Source organism: Stegostoma tigrinum, chromosome 21 (assembly GCF_030684315.1).
Source record: "Stegostoma tigrinum isolate sSteTig4 chromosome 21, sSteTig4.hap1, whole genome shotgun sequence".
Taxonomy (NCBI): Eukaryota; Metazoa; Chordata; class Chondrichthyes; order Orectolobiformes; family Stegostomatidae; genus Stegostoma; species Stegostoma tigrinum.
In genome coordinates, this window is record NC_081374.1 from 3015070 (window position 1) to 3030136 (window position 15067).

Sequence of the window (15067 nt, forward strand, 5' to 3'; positions counted from 1 at the left end):
TCTGTGTGTTGCTAAAATTACACAGACCGATGGTTTGGAGAGCAAGTGTGTCACTACTGGAATTGAGAGATTCTTGTCATTATGGGAGTCCCAGGTACAGATAAGGAACGGGATGACATTCGCAACCCAGTTTCTGATGTGCCACAGTTCAGGGTTGATTCTGATTTCATTCCAGTGTGTTGGGCTGATCTAAAAAATGGGAATGTTGCAATTGTATGAGAAGGCATATATTTTCCTGAAATTTAAACTATGCAGTTAATTTCCTGGATTATCAGGAATTTTTACATTACTTCTCTTTTTTTACTTTGTTACTTGAATATTTTATACTTAATTAGCTGTAAATGTTAAGTTGGTCCGGAAGGCTGCGGAGTTTTTTTTTGAAGAAAAGGTCTGGATTCTAATCTAGCTTTAGTTGTGTATGGGAGTTGAATTTTGACTCTATTGTATGTGGCTCAGTAATTTCACTTTATGCATGATTGGAGATGGAGTCTGCGTTAATCATCGTGCAGAGATCGTGCCCATTTTATTTTTCTGCATTTTAAAGACCTTTTCTCCTGTGTGGTAGCTTTGTTCTCATGCAGTGTCTATTTACTGGCACCAGAGGCTGTAGCTTCACAGTATTTTAAACAAAACTGGAATGTTACTTATGAGATGTTGTATGAAGCTTTCTCACTTTGCCCCTACTTTGCATTGATTTTTAAATGAATGCAATCAAGCAATGATCCTTTATCTGATCTTAACGTTTTCCAAATAACGGGGATGCTAGAAAAATCCATAGCCTAAAAATAATGTGCAGAAAATAAGCAAGGTTTCAAGCAGTTGAATGCTTGTTTGAATATGGGGCAGATGTTGCAATGTCAGTAGCAAAACCTTTGTTAGAATGTTTGATTGCTCTCTCCATCATCGCCCTTCCCCATTAGCTAAAGACCACATGACCTGTCTAGCCTGGTGTTTGCAGTGGGACCTTATAATGCAATTGAAATGGTTGGTATGTTAAACAGGCAGATTTTTTTCTGTTGGTGGCTCATCCTGGACTATATCCTACAATGCTATTTTAATAAATAGCACCAGTTATAGTTTCTGCATCACTAACAAAGGTTTTCAAGCTACTTTCTTTCAAGTGGGATCATCACTGAACAGTAAGGGTACTGTACATGTATAATGGGCTCCTGGTACACATGATCTTAATTTAAAGTCACCTGGACCACTTATAAGTATCTATGTTAAGGATGCTGGAGACAGACTAAGCACATAAATAGCAATTTTTATAATGTGCAGTTTGCACACTAGCTTCTTTAATCAGGTTATTTCATATTGATTGCTGTGAGATTTCTGACATGAATCACTTCTTTAATGTGGCACTAGCTTGTCAGGCAGACTTACGCAATGTACACTTTCTGTTCAGTTTGTAAGGTGACAAGAATTAAAACTATTCAGCCAACTATCAGTTCATCTACCATAGCCCCTAATGTCTACCCTCCTCCTAATATTCAGCTGGTTTGAACGCCCAATTGCACTGTAAATGTTTCCACAGTATCACCTGCAGACCTCTAGCAGTCTATTTCTAAGCTGACTTGAGGATGATTTGAATATTAATGTAAAGTTCAAATTCTTCCCTCCTACTGGGTTTCCAGCTACCTCAGGATCCAGTGAGCCATTTGGATTATTATCACTTAATCTATTTCAAGTCCTCTCTAAGAATTTCATCTTGGCAAAAATTTTCAGCCTGTCATTTTTCCAGCCACCTGTTTGTCCCTTGACACTGTCTTTAGTGAGTATTTGAGTCAAACAAAATGGAGGTAATTGGTTCAATCACCACATTGTGCAGAGTAGACTGATTCCTAACTTTAACTGTGACTACATGAAGTAACCACAGTCAGGCCAAGATTCTCATCCTTTGTTCCTGTCAAGTAAGCTGTAACCCTCAATTTCGAAGTTCCATGAGGAATATAGACTGGATGTTCGCAACTGTTTTGTCCAAAATCAGTACCTTGGATCCCTTGTAAATGTGTGGTACTAGCTTGTTTAGGAATGAAATCAGTTAGCACAGTTTCACATGCAGGATAGTGGAAATTTGCAGTACCCTTCCTCCAAAAACCTATGGATGGCCATGGGCACTAAGATCGATGGAATTTTGTTAGGTCAAGGATGTATGAAAGCAATTCCTACCATCTTTAAATTAAATGACAAGGACCAACTTATAGAGTCCAATCTTTGAAGATAGACAACCTGCTTGCCAGTTTCAGAGTATTTTAACCTAACTCATCTAATTTATAAGGAATTAAAAACTTACTTTATTTTTGAAGTAGAAAAGTATCAGATTTTAATTCCTGTTTGGAGAGAATATTAATTGTTTTCATGTACTAAAAATGGCTCTTCATTTGATTTGTTTGTGTATGTAAACTGTACAGTTATTATGGTAAGTCGTCTGAAATCCGTTATTTCATGAACTGATGGCTTTTTACCAGTAATGGGATGTGACCATTGCTAACAATATCAGTGTAAGTTGCTTTTTAAGGCACTAAATCAGTTCAGTGCTATCACAAGTGTATAGATTTGCATGCTGCCTTTTGAAACATGAAAATTGTGTGAAACTCTTTGCTACTGATATGATCAGCATTTGAGTTAATTATCTATAAATGATTTCAGAACACATATTGCTTGTGCAGCAAGAGGAGTGGGATCCATTGGCTCCTTGGGTCTGTTTCATCATTCAACTGGATGCTTCAAAGTGTACTCTGTCTATTCCCTGCCCCATTTATAGTCACCCAGCCATTGCACTGTATCCCACCCCAAAAAACAGTAATAACATTAATGAATTATGTTTAGCTCTGTTGGATTCCCCTTCAGTGTTTTTAAAATTAACCCTTTCAGCTCGTACCCTTCTAACCCTGGTGCCATTGATTGACAACAGTTATTATCTTGGCGTTTGTCATGATTTGGGAACAGATGGTGCAATCTTAACAGTGTTGTGACTGTCAGTAGTCTGCAGCCTTGGAACAAATAGACTACATTTTCCCTATTTTTAATTAGCTATATCTATATTGTTAGAGAATGGAATCATGTGTAAATTATGATGTTGTGTATAATATTGCCTTAAAGAATGATTTTTTTTTTATCTTGACTTGGTGTCATGCTATAGTCTGTGGTGTTAGATCCCCGTATCACTTTCTCTCTGTTGTTTGGACAGTACGTAAGCAAATCTAAATGCACTGAGACCTGGAGCACTATTAAATCAACTATTGATTACAACTTTTAAAATAATTAGAATGATTTTTTTTTCAGGAAAGTTAGTGACTTTAAGGAGAGGAAGGTAGAAAATCAGGACAAGGGAATGACAAAATATTCTGAGTAAACTTAACTGTCACACCTTGGTTAGTCACCTGATATATTTAACATATTTAAATGTCTCTGAAATGCAAAATTATTTTTTGTAAACAACAAAGAACTGTATAGCATGCAAACAGGCCTTTTGGCCCACCAAGCCTGCGCCATCAGTTGATAGCTTTTTTAAAAACGAGAAACCTTTTGATTCCGTGCAGTCCATATCCCTGTATCCTTTGTGAATTTATGTATCTGTGTGTATCTGCTGTACCTGCCTCTGTTACCTCCCCTGGCAGCACATTCCAAGCACTTATCACCCTTCTGTATAAATAAAAAAATTGCCAGTCACATCCACTTTAAACTTTTTGCCTTTTACCTTTTAACCCTGTTCCCCCTTGTAACTGACATGTCTACCCTGGGAAAAACTCCCTTGTATACACGTGTCTCATAATTTTGTCAACTATATCAGGCTGCTCGCCCAGCCTCCAAACTTCAAGTGAAAACACATGAGTTTGTCTAATCTTACTTTAAAGCTAATGTCTTCCAATCTAGGTAACATCCTGTTAAATCTTTTTTATACCCTTTCCAATGCCTCCACATCTTTTTGGTAGCCGTGGTGAGGTGGGGGGGGGGGGGTGCGGGCTGCAGTACGAGCAGATCTGGATGCAGTATTCCAACTGTGACCTAACTAAAGTCCTATGCAGCTGAACATGACTTGTAAATGTTTATACTCTGTGCCCTGACTAATGAATGCAAATATGCCATATGCCTTCTTGACCATCTTATCCACTTGTGTTTCCATTTTAAGGGATTTGTGGGCCTAGATCCCTCTGAGTATTGCTTCTAAGGGTTCTGCCATTTACTGTATACCTCTTTTTAGCATTAGACCTTTCATAGAATATCACCTCGAATTTGTCTGGATTAAATTCCACCTGCCATTTCTCTGCCCAAGTCTCCAGCCTGTCTACAATTCCCTAATGTTTCTCTCATCTGCAAACCTACCAAACAGACCACCTACATTCCACTCCAAATCATTTATATATATATAATGCAAACAGCAGAGTCTCAGCACTGATCCCTGTGGAACACCACTCATCACAGATCTCCAGTTGGAAAAATACCCTTCCACTGCTATTCTCTCTGCTATGACAAACGCAATTCTGTACCCAAGTGATCGTGAATCCCATGTGACTTCACCTTCTGTATTAGCCTGCCATGTGGGACATTGTTAAAGGCCTTGCTAAAGTCCATATTAACAATATCCACTGCTCTGCCCTCATAATCATGTTCGTCACGTTCTCAAAAAACATAATCGGGTTGGTGACACACAACCTTCCCCACACAAAACCATGCTGCCCATTGCTTATAAGTTCACATTTTACCAAATGTGAATCAACCCTTTCCCTAAGAATCTTCTCCAGTAATTTCCCTGCTTCTGACATAAGGCTTACCAGCCTGTAATTTCCTCAATTATCCCTGTTGCGTTACTTAAACAAAGGAACAACTTTGGCTATTCTCCAGTGCTCTGGGACCTCATTTGTGACTAAAGAGGATACAAAGATTTTGTACAAGGCCCTGTAACTTTCTACTGTTATTCTGGGATATATCGATTAGATCCTGGGGATTGGTTGTTCTTAATGCTTTTCAAAACACCCATCACCTCTTGTTTTATTTCAACTTGCCCTAGAAGACCAACTTACCCCTCTCTAGGTGCACCATCTACCATGTCCTTCTCTGGGAGTACTGATGCACAGTATTCACCCACATGCTTCATAAACACTCTCACTCATTTCTCCTTTTGTCCATGAATGGACCTGCCCTTTCCCTAGCTCCACTCTTGGTGCTTGTGTGTGTGGTATATACATATATTAAAAAAAATTCTTAGGATTTTCCTTAATCCTGTTTGCCAAGGTCATTTCATGCATATGTGCAGTGGTTCACTGCATTAAGTATGTTTTACATTCCTATACAACTTCAAGCCACTGAAAATAAGGACATATTGAAATAAAAACTCAATGCAGGAATTACACTGCAGGCAACATTCATGACGATCAAGTTAACATTTTAATCATCAACCTAAAATGTTAACTCTTTTCTTCAAAGATGCTTCCTGGCCTGCTGAGAATTTCAAGCTTTTCCTGTTTTATTCAGGCATGCAACGTAATGGCTGTTAACCCAGAGACTCAGGTAATGCCCTGGGAACACAGGTTTGAATTCTGCAATGGCAGATGGTGAAATTTGAATTGAATAAACAAAATTGAGAGTCTAATGATGACCATGAATCCATTGGTGGAAAAGCCCATGTAGTTCACTAATGTTATTTAGGAAGGAAATTGCCATCCTTGCGTGATCTGGCCTGTGGACCCACAGCAATGTGATTGACTCTCAATTGCCATCTGGGCAATAAGTGCTGGCCTAGCTAGCATTGCCCTCATCCTGTGAATGAATTTAAAAAACCGCCGATTTTCTGAAAAATTACGTTAGGAAATGGCATCCACTGATGTGTTGAACACAAGATCTTGGAATAGGCAATTCAGGTTCCCCAACCTGCTCACTGGTTGCAATAAACCCTATGTACTTTTCACTGCCAATCAAAACTTCAGCTGTACATTCAACACTTGATTGTGTGACTTGGCTAATATTGTTTTCACTCGTTGTGCATACCATGATGGTGATGATCATTTGGCATAAGTATAAAATCTTGGAATTTAATTGCCTAAAGCATTAAGGGTCCACCTACAGCTAATAGAGTCTAATATAGTGTATAGACTTGCTTTGTTGAATAGTCTCTAACTGTGCTGTAAATTCTCAACATCATGAGATAGGAGTGTGTGTGGGCCATTCAGTCAAGTATACGCTACCATTCAGTGATATTATGGTAGAACTGATTTGTAGTTTTAACCACTTTCTTGCCTTAACTCCCCTGTTGATCAAAATATCTAACTGTCTGGAATAAATTTGGCAACCTAGCCTCCACTGATGTTGATAGAAGAGAAGCCCAAAGGCCCACGATGCTCTGAATAAAGAGATTACTCTTCATCTTTGTCTTAAGGAGTTTCCCATTTATTTTTAAACTCTGCCCCCAGTTCTAGATTCTCCAACACCAGGAAACATTATCTCAGTATTTACCCTGTCAAGAACTCTCAGAATCTTGAATAAATGTGTCTATTAGTCACATCTGCTAATCTGCTCAAACGTTCCTCAGAACAACTCCATCATCCCGGGAATCAGCCTAAAACTAGTCTTCTCTGAAATGTTTCCCATGTAAGTATATATCTCTCTTCATGTGTGCAGTGGTACACTAGTAGTGTCATCACCTCTGAGTCAGGAGGCCCCAGATTCCAGCCCCAGCTGCTTCAGACATGTGAGAAATAGCTATACCTCAAGTAAGGAGACCGAATGTTTTAACAAAGATCTGTAGCTTGGGTTGTGGTTGGAGCTGTTGGTCGGTTCACTGAGCTGACTGGTTTTTGTGCAAACATTTCATCTCCCTTCTAGGTGACATCTTCAGTGCTGTCTAGCTTCCATTGAAGTGCTGTTCTGTCCTGCTCTGAATTTGTGTGGTCTGGTCTGTCATGATGGGCAATCTTGGTTCCAGTTTCATCCTGTAGTGGTATGTATGCATGGTATTTTGTATATCATGTGCAGCAACTGCAAAAAATATTGCATAGGACAGATGGGCAGGAAACTTACCAGGATACATGAAAGCCAAATCGCAGCAAAATGGCACAACCAACTCTCGCTCGTTTCAGTATACTCCAACATAGAAGGACATCAGTTTTACTGGGACAAAGTTACAGTACCAGGACAAACGAAACACAGGCAAGCATGAGAGTTCCTGGAGGCCTGATTTTCAACCACCGGTGAGATAAACATGTTGAAATAGACCCCATTTACACACCAAAGTGGACGACTTCTCATCTCCCTACATTAGGCACAACATTGGCAGTTTAACTGTTGTCACTACATCCCTTTGCAGACTCTTCAACATACTCAGTTTGTTTTCCTACCAAACTTTATCATCAAAATTGGCTACAATAATATCAGTCCCTTCATCCAAGTCATTAATATAGATTGCAAATCACTTGTGTGTAATAATGGACCACATAATGTCAGAGGTATTTATTGACTTAATTGATGCAGTTAGAAGGAGTTGCATGTTGAGAGTAGGAATTGAGAAGTATCAGTGGAGCTGTCAGATTCCTATAGTTTGCAGTGTGGCTGAAGTGCTCGTAGAGAAATGCACGATTGAGGTATCACGCACAGCCAAAAGTCTCGGCTTTCAGGATGACTTGTCTTTCCCACAGTGCCTTGCTTTGCCTCAATCCTCAAGCATTTTATAGGCAACAAAATATTTGAAATGTAGTCATTTGTAAGGAAATATAGCTGCCAATGTATAAGCAGCAAGAGAACAACTAGTTGTAATCCTTCAACCAATATTATAACATGAGTAATAAGGTGTAGATCTGGATGAACGCAGCAGACCAAGCAGCATCGTAGGAGCAGGAAAGCTGACGTTTTGAGCCTAGACCCAGCTTTGCCGTGGGATTAAAATTGTTTCAGATAGTAGGAACTGCAGATGTTGGAGAATCTGAGATAACAAGCTTTCCTGCCCCTACAATGCTGCTTGGCCTGCTGTGTTCATCCAGCTCTACACCTCGTTATCTCAGATTCTCCAGCACCTGCAGTTCCTACTATCATTAAAACATGAGTTTTGGCCAAGGATGCTGAAGAATTCCCTATGTCCCCTCGTCTGAAAGGCCTCAAAACCGCACTGAACATCAGCTCGAATTATAGACTCAAGTCCCTGGAGTGAGACCTTGTACTTTGTGCATGAGCCCACTGAATCATTCCTGGCACAGCTGCCTGCTATTCCAAAAGATCTACTAGGACATTTTAATGAATCTGATTAAAACTTAAACTGGGTCTTCCGAGGGATTCTTGGGCATCATTTTGACTGCAGTGTGTTGTGTTCTATCATTACATTTAGCCTTCAGTGTGATATAGTTCTAAGTCAAGGTGATGTGTAGCTTGGAGGCAACTTGCTTTAGAGATTAAGTGTCTTAGTTATTTTAAAATGCGGCACATACTGCCATTAAAGTCAATTTTGTACATAGCAAGATCCTACACTTGGCATCAGAAACCAGTGACCTAAGTAGGTGTTCTTGATGGTGTTGGCTGAGCCAAGAATTAGTCACCCTGTTCAGATAATGCCATTGGGACCTGCAATCTACTGTATCTGATAAGCTTGTAGAAGGTCTCATTTGTTTAATATCATGCCTGACATACACCTGTCCTTGACGATGAATTGGAGTGAGTGCCTTGATGTATGTCCTGCTGATTACAACCTGCAAATGTTGGATGTGGTTTGATGATTTTGTTTTTGAATTCTGTTGGCTTCTGATGGGCTTTTAAACTTTCCAGAACTCCAATCTATTGAATAGTAAAACTTATAAAATTGCAGTAAAGCTGTTAAAAGAATTAAATGATTGTATTTTGCACTATCCTTTAAAATGTGCTATTTTAATAAATGATATCTTGGTTTATTGAATTTCATAAGTCTTTTCATTTGAATACTTTTCTTCCAGCTTCACAAAAAGGGCCACGTACGTCAGGCTCTGTGTGTCAATTCTACCAATGTTCAGGGGTTCAAGAAAAAGTCACCATGAACATAAGCTGGCAGCAACAAGGGCACATGTGAGATGCATAAAGATTACTCGAGTACAAAAACCAAGGCTGACTTGCCACCGCAGGCATGAGGGAATGGCAGTGTTACAAGTGTTAACTGAGGTTCTGTCAAAGAAGCCCCAGGGACCTTTCCCACTGTCCCTGTTGAAATTTATCAGTTGTAAAATGCTTCAATTGGTGCCAAATATGTGCACACACTGCAAAATGTGACTGGACACTTAGTGAAGTGGTAAGGTTGGGGCTAGGGAGGGTTGGTGGCTTGTCAGCTCTCTTATGACTCCATTTTCCTCCCATCTTCACTCTGCATAAGCACTGCCCATCCTAAATTCATAAGGCAGAGAAGAACATCAATTTTTCATCGTGACCAAAGTTTTGTCCTGGACCTACATCCCAGCCTTGCTTCACTATAAGATGAGCCAGCATTCCTAAGCCCATTCAGTGCCCCAGTCCACACTACACCCCTAGCGAAATTGGGACCCCATGTCATGTGAGGAAAAACTGGATAACTTTTTGGAAAGCATTGCTTTGCATCAAGAGGTGAGAAAATGAAAACTAGCATTGACTGGAGTGTCTTAAGAGAAACTGGATGTAATGCCCTCTCCAATTTAAAGCTTTATGCAAAATACTTTGGATATAGGAAACATTCAGATCTGGCTGTTTAGGGGACTAGTTGGCGAATACGTGGTTGACAATTCCACCAATTGTGGTTTTAGTTCCTGTTCTGACAGAGGGGCATCTAACATCTCCCTCTTTATTACTGGCAGCATCCATGAAATGAGCAAGAGTTTAATATTTAAAGATAATAACCTTTGCTCCAATGTAAAGAGATCTTCATACAGTAATTTCCCTGTCAACTTTCAAAAGTACAGGTGGTGCCAAAATTTCTCCACAAAGTGGATTTGGAATGCAGAGGATGTTGAAACCGTAGAGAAAATGCAAAGCAGATTTATTAGAATGATTCTTCGATTGAGGGATTTTAGATACAAGGAAAGATTAAAGAAATTAGGCTTGTTCTCCCTGGAACACAGAAGATTATGAGGTGACCTTATTGAGATGTTCGAAATTTTGAACAACTTTGATAGGGAAAAGAAGGATATTCTGTTTCCACTGGCTGGTAAGTGAGTACCCTGGGTCACCATTTTGTCAGCAAGAGAGCTAGGTGGGAGATGAGAAGAAAATTCTAGTGTTAGGATTGGAGTATTCTGCATGGGAGAGTGCCGGAGGTGGAATCCATAGGAGGCTTCAAAAAGAGAGTTGGAAATATATTGGAAAGGGATGAAGTTAGAGAGTTGTGAAGAAAGGGCTGGAGAGTGGGATGATCTGGGTAGCTCTTTCAGGAACCAGTGCAGATATGATGGGCCAGATGGATTCCTGTACTGTAAAATGCTATGATGCACATGCCCCAAGTTTCATGATTGATAATGTATTGGGAATTGTTAATCTGACAATATTGCTCACTGATCAAGTGAAAATGGATAACATCAAATGTCCCCTGATTGCTTTTTATTCTCATGTGTACTGAAATACAGTGAAAAGTTTTGTTTACGAGCAGTACAGGCAGATCACAGCAAGCAAAGGATGTACAGGTGTAAAAGACTGAGAGGCTTGCAGGTTACATTATTTGAGGTTAGAGACTATTCAACAGTCTGATAATGGCTGGAAAGAAGCTGGTCCTGAACATGCTTGGGCTTGGGCTTGTGTTCTGTTCTGAAGGATAATATCTGAAACATAAACTTCTTTCCTCCAGATCCTGCCTGGCTTGCCATGTTCTTCTAGCCTCCTGTTTGTCTACATGGCAGTGAGGTGTGTAAATGGATTCCATGGATAGAAGGTTAGCTTCTGTGATAGTCTGGACTGTGCACACCACCCTCTGGAGTTTCTTACGGCCCTGGTCAAAGCATTTGCCGTACCAGGCTGCTCTGCACCTGGACAGTATGTTTTCAATGGTGCATCACCGGCACCCATTTCCCCAAGGAAAAAAATAACAGGCTACATTTTTAAAGTCTGCATTCCTGTAGCAGCTTTCATGACCTCATGATATCCCAAATTGCCCCTCAGCCGATTAAGTGCTCTTTGCAATTTTTGGCATGTCTTACTTTAACATCAATGTGGTAATGACGTTGTAATCTCTTTTTGTCATTGATAAGGAAAATATACTGGTTAGGGCACCAGGGGATCTTCCCAGCTCCTTTTTGACTTGTGCTAATGTATGTTTTACACACATCTGAGAAGGTAAATGAGGGCCTTAGGTGCCATTTCTCAGCTTAGAAATGGCACCTGTCACAGTGTAGAATGTCTTCAATACTGCACTGCGTGTCAAGTCTGGATGATAAGCTTGACTCTGTAGTGGGATGGGATTTCAGAGCCGTGTGATATGAAGAACGAGAGCTACTCACTGAGTTAACTGTGGATAATGGGGCTTAGTCTGGTTGCCTTCTTATCTCCGAAGTGGTACAAACCCTCATCCTTGATAAGCCTTCTCATTTTACACAAACTGACAGGTTTTTCAAAATAAGATAATGAAATGTGAGGCTGGATGAACACAGCAGGCCCAGCAGCATCTCAGGAGCACAAAAGCTGACGTTTCGGGCCTAGACCCTTCATCAGAGAGGGGGATGGGGCGAGGGTTCTGGAATAAATAGGGAGAGAGGAGGAGGCGGACCGAAGATGGAGAGAAAAGAAGATAGGTAGGGAGGGGACAGGTCAGTCCAGGGAAGACAGACAGGTCAAGGAGGTGAGATGAGGTTAGTAGGTAGGAGATGGAGGTACAGCTTGGGGTGGGAGGAAGGGATGGGTGAGAGGAAGAACAGGTTAGGGAGGCAGAGACAGGTTGGACTGGTTTTGGGATGCAGTGGGTGGAGGGGAAGAGCTGGGCTGGTTCTGTGGTGCAGTGGGGGGAGGGGGCGAACTGGGCTGGTTTCGGGATGCGGTGGGGGAAGGGGAGATTTTGAAGCTGGTGACGTCCACATTGATACCATTGGGCTGCAGGGTTCCCAAGCGGAATATGAGTTGCTGTTCCTGCAACCTTCGGGTGGCATCATTGTGGCACTGCAGGAGGCCCATGATGGACATGTCATCTAAAGAATGGGAGGGGGAGTGGAAATGGTTTGCGACTGGGAGGTGCAGTTGTGTATTGCGAACCAAGCAGAGGTGTTCTGCAAAGCGGTCCCCAAGCCTCCGCTTGGTTTCCCCAATGTAGAGGAAGCCACACCGGGTACAGTGGATGCAGTATACCACATTGGCAGATGTGCAGGTGAACCTCTGCTTAATTTAGAAAGTCATCTTGGGGCCTGGGATAGGGGTGAGGGAGGAGGTGTGGGGGCAAGTGTAGCATTTCCTGCGGTTGCAGGGGAAGGTGCCGGGTGTGGTGGGGTTGGAGGGCAGTGTGGAGCGAACAAGGGAGTCACGGAGAGAGTGGTCTCTCCGGAAAGCAGACAGGGGTGGGGATGGAAAAATGTCTTGGGTGGTGGGATCGGATTGTAGATGGCGGAAGTATCGGAGGATGATGCGTTGTATCTGGAGTTTGGTGGGGTGGTGTGCGAGAACGAGGGGGATCCTCTTTGGGTGGTTGTGGCGGGGGGGGGGGTGAGGGATGTGTTGCGGGAAATGCGGGAGACGCGGTCAACGGTGTTCTCGACCACTGTGGGGGGAAAGTTGCGGTCCTTGAAGAACTTGGACATCTGGGATGTGCGGGAGTGGAATGCCTCATCGTGGGAGCAGATGCAGCGGAGGCGGAGGAAGTGGGAATAGGGGATGGAAGTTTTGCAGGAGGGTGGGTGGGAGGAGGTGTATTCTAGGTAGTTGTGGGAGTCGGTGGGCTTGAAATGGACATCAGTTACAAGCTGGTTGCCTGAGATGGAGACTAAGCGATCCAGGAAGGTGATGGATGTGCTGGAGATGGCCCAGGTGAACTGAAGGTTGGGGTGGAAGGTGTTGGTGAAGTGGATGAACTGTTCAAGCTCCTCTGGGGAGCAAGAGGTGGCGCCGATACAGTCATCAACGTAACGGAGGAATAGGTGGGGTTTGGGGCCTGTGTAGGTGCGGAAGAGGGACTGTTCCACATAACCTACAAAGAGGCAGGCATAGCTGGGGCCCATGCGGGTGCCCATGGCTACCCCCTTAGTCTGTAGGAAATGGGAGGAATCGAAAGAGAAGTTGTTGAGGGTGTGGACGAGTTCGTTAGGCGGATGTGGGTGTCGGTGGAGGGGGACTGGTCGGGCCTGCGGGACAGGAAGAAGCAGAGGGCCTTGAGGCCATCTGCATGCGGAATGCAGGTGTATAGGGACTGGACGTCCATGGTGAAAATGAGGTGTTGGGGGCCAGGGAATTGGAAGTCCTGGAGGAGGTGGAGGGCGTGGGTGGTGTCACGGACGTAGGTAGGGAGTTCCTGGACCAAAGGGGAGAAAATGGAGTCCAGATAGGTGGAGATGAGTTTGGTGGGGCAGGAGCAGGCTGAGACGATGGGTCGACCAGGGCAGGCAGGTTTGTGGATTTTGGGAAGGAGATAGAAACGGGCTGTGCGGGGTTGGGGAACAACGAGGTTGGAGGCTGTGGGTGGTAGGTCCCCTGAGGTGATGAGGTCATGAATGGTGTTGGAGATGATGGTTTGGTGCTCGGGTGTGGGTTCATGATCGAGGGGGCGGTAGGAGATGGTGTCGGAGAGTTGGCGTCTGGCCTCGACGATGTAGAGGTCAGTGCGCCATACTACCACTGCGCCACCCTTGTCTGCGGGTTTGATGGTGAGGTTGGGTTTGGAGCGGGAGCGGAGGGCTGCCCGTTCTGCGGGGGAGAGGTTGGAGTGGGTGAGAGGGGTGGAGAGGTTGAGGCGGTTAATGTCTCGACGGCAGTTAGAGATGAAGAGGTCGAGGGAGGGTAGGAGGCCTGGGGGTGGTGTCCAGGAGGAGGACTTGTGTTGGAAGCGGGTGAAGGGGTCAGTGGAGGGGGTGTTAGGTTCCCGGTTGAAGAAGTAAGCGTGGAGGCGAAGGCGGCGGAAAAACTGTTCTATGTTCCGGAGAGACCACTCTCTCCGTGACTCCCTTGTTCACTTCACACTGCCCTCCAACCCCACCACACCTGGCACCTTCCCCTGCAACCGCAGGAAATGCTACACTTGCCCCCACACCTCCTCCCTCACCCCTATCCCAGGCCCCAAGATGACTTTCTACGTTAAGCAGAGGTTCACCTGCACATCTGCCAATGTGGTACACTGCATCCACTGTACCCGGTGTGGCTTCCTCTACATTGGGGAAACCAAGCGGAGGCTTGGGGACCGCTTTGCAGAACACCTCCGCTCGGTTCGCAATAAACAACTGCACCTCCCAGTCGCAAACCATTTCCACTCCCCCTCCCATTCTTTCGATGACATGTCCATCATGGGCCTCCTGCAGTGCCACAATGATGCCACCCGAAGGTTGCAGGAACAGCAACTCATATTCCGCTTGGGAACCCTGCAGCCCAATGGTATCAATGTGGACGTCACCAGCTTCAAAATCTCCCCTTCCCCCACCGCATCCCGAAACCAGCCCAGTTCGTCTCGTCCCCTCCCCCCCCCCCCACTGCACCACACAACCAGCCCAGCTCTTCCCCTCCACCCACTGCATCCCAAAACCAGTCCAACCTGTCTCTGCCTCCCTAACCGGTTCTTCCTCTCACCCATCCCTTCCTCCCACCCCAAGCCGCACCTCCATCTCCTACCTACTAACCTCATCCCACCTCCTTGACCTGTCCGTCTTCCCTGGACTGACCTATCCCCTCCCTACCTCCCCACCTATACTCTCCTCTCCACCTATCTTCTTTTCTCTCCATCTTCGGTCCGCCTCCTCCTCTCTCCCTATTTATTCCAGAACCCTCACCCCATCCCCCTCTCTGATGAAGGGTCTAGGCCCGAAACGTCAGCTTTTGTGCTCCTGAGATGCTGCTTGGCCTGCTGTGTTCATCCAGCCTCACGTTTCATTATCTTGGATTCTCCAGCATCTGCAGTTCCCATTATCACTGATAGGTTTTTCAAACTATTGGTTTGGAATTGACCATATCTCATTCAAGGTTCTGGTATTTC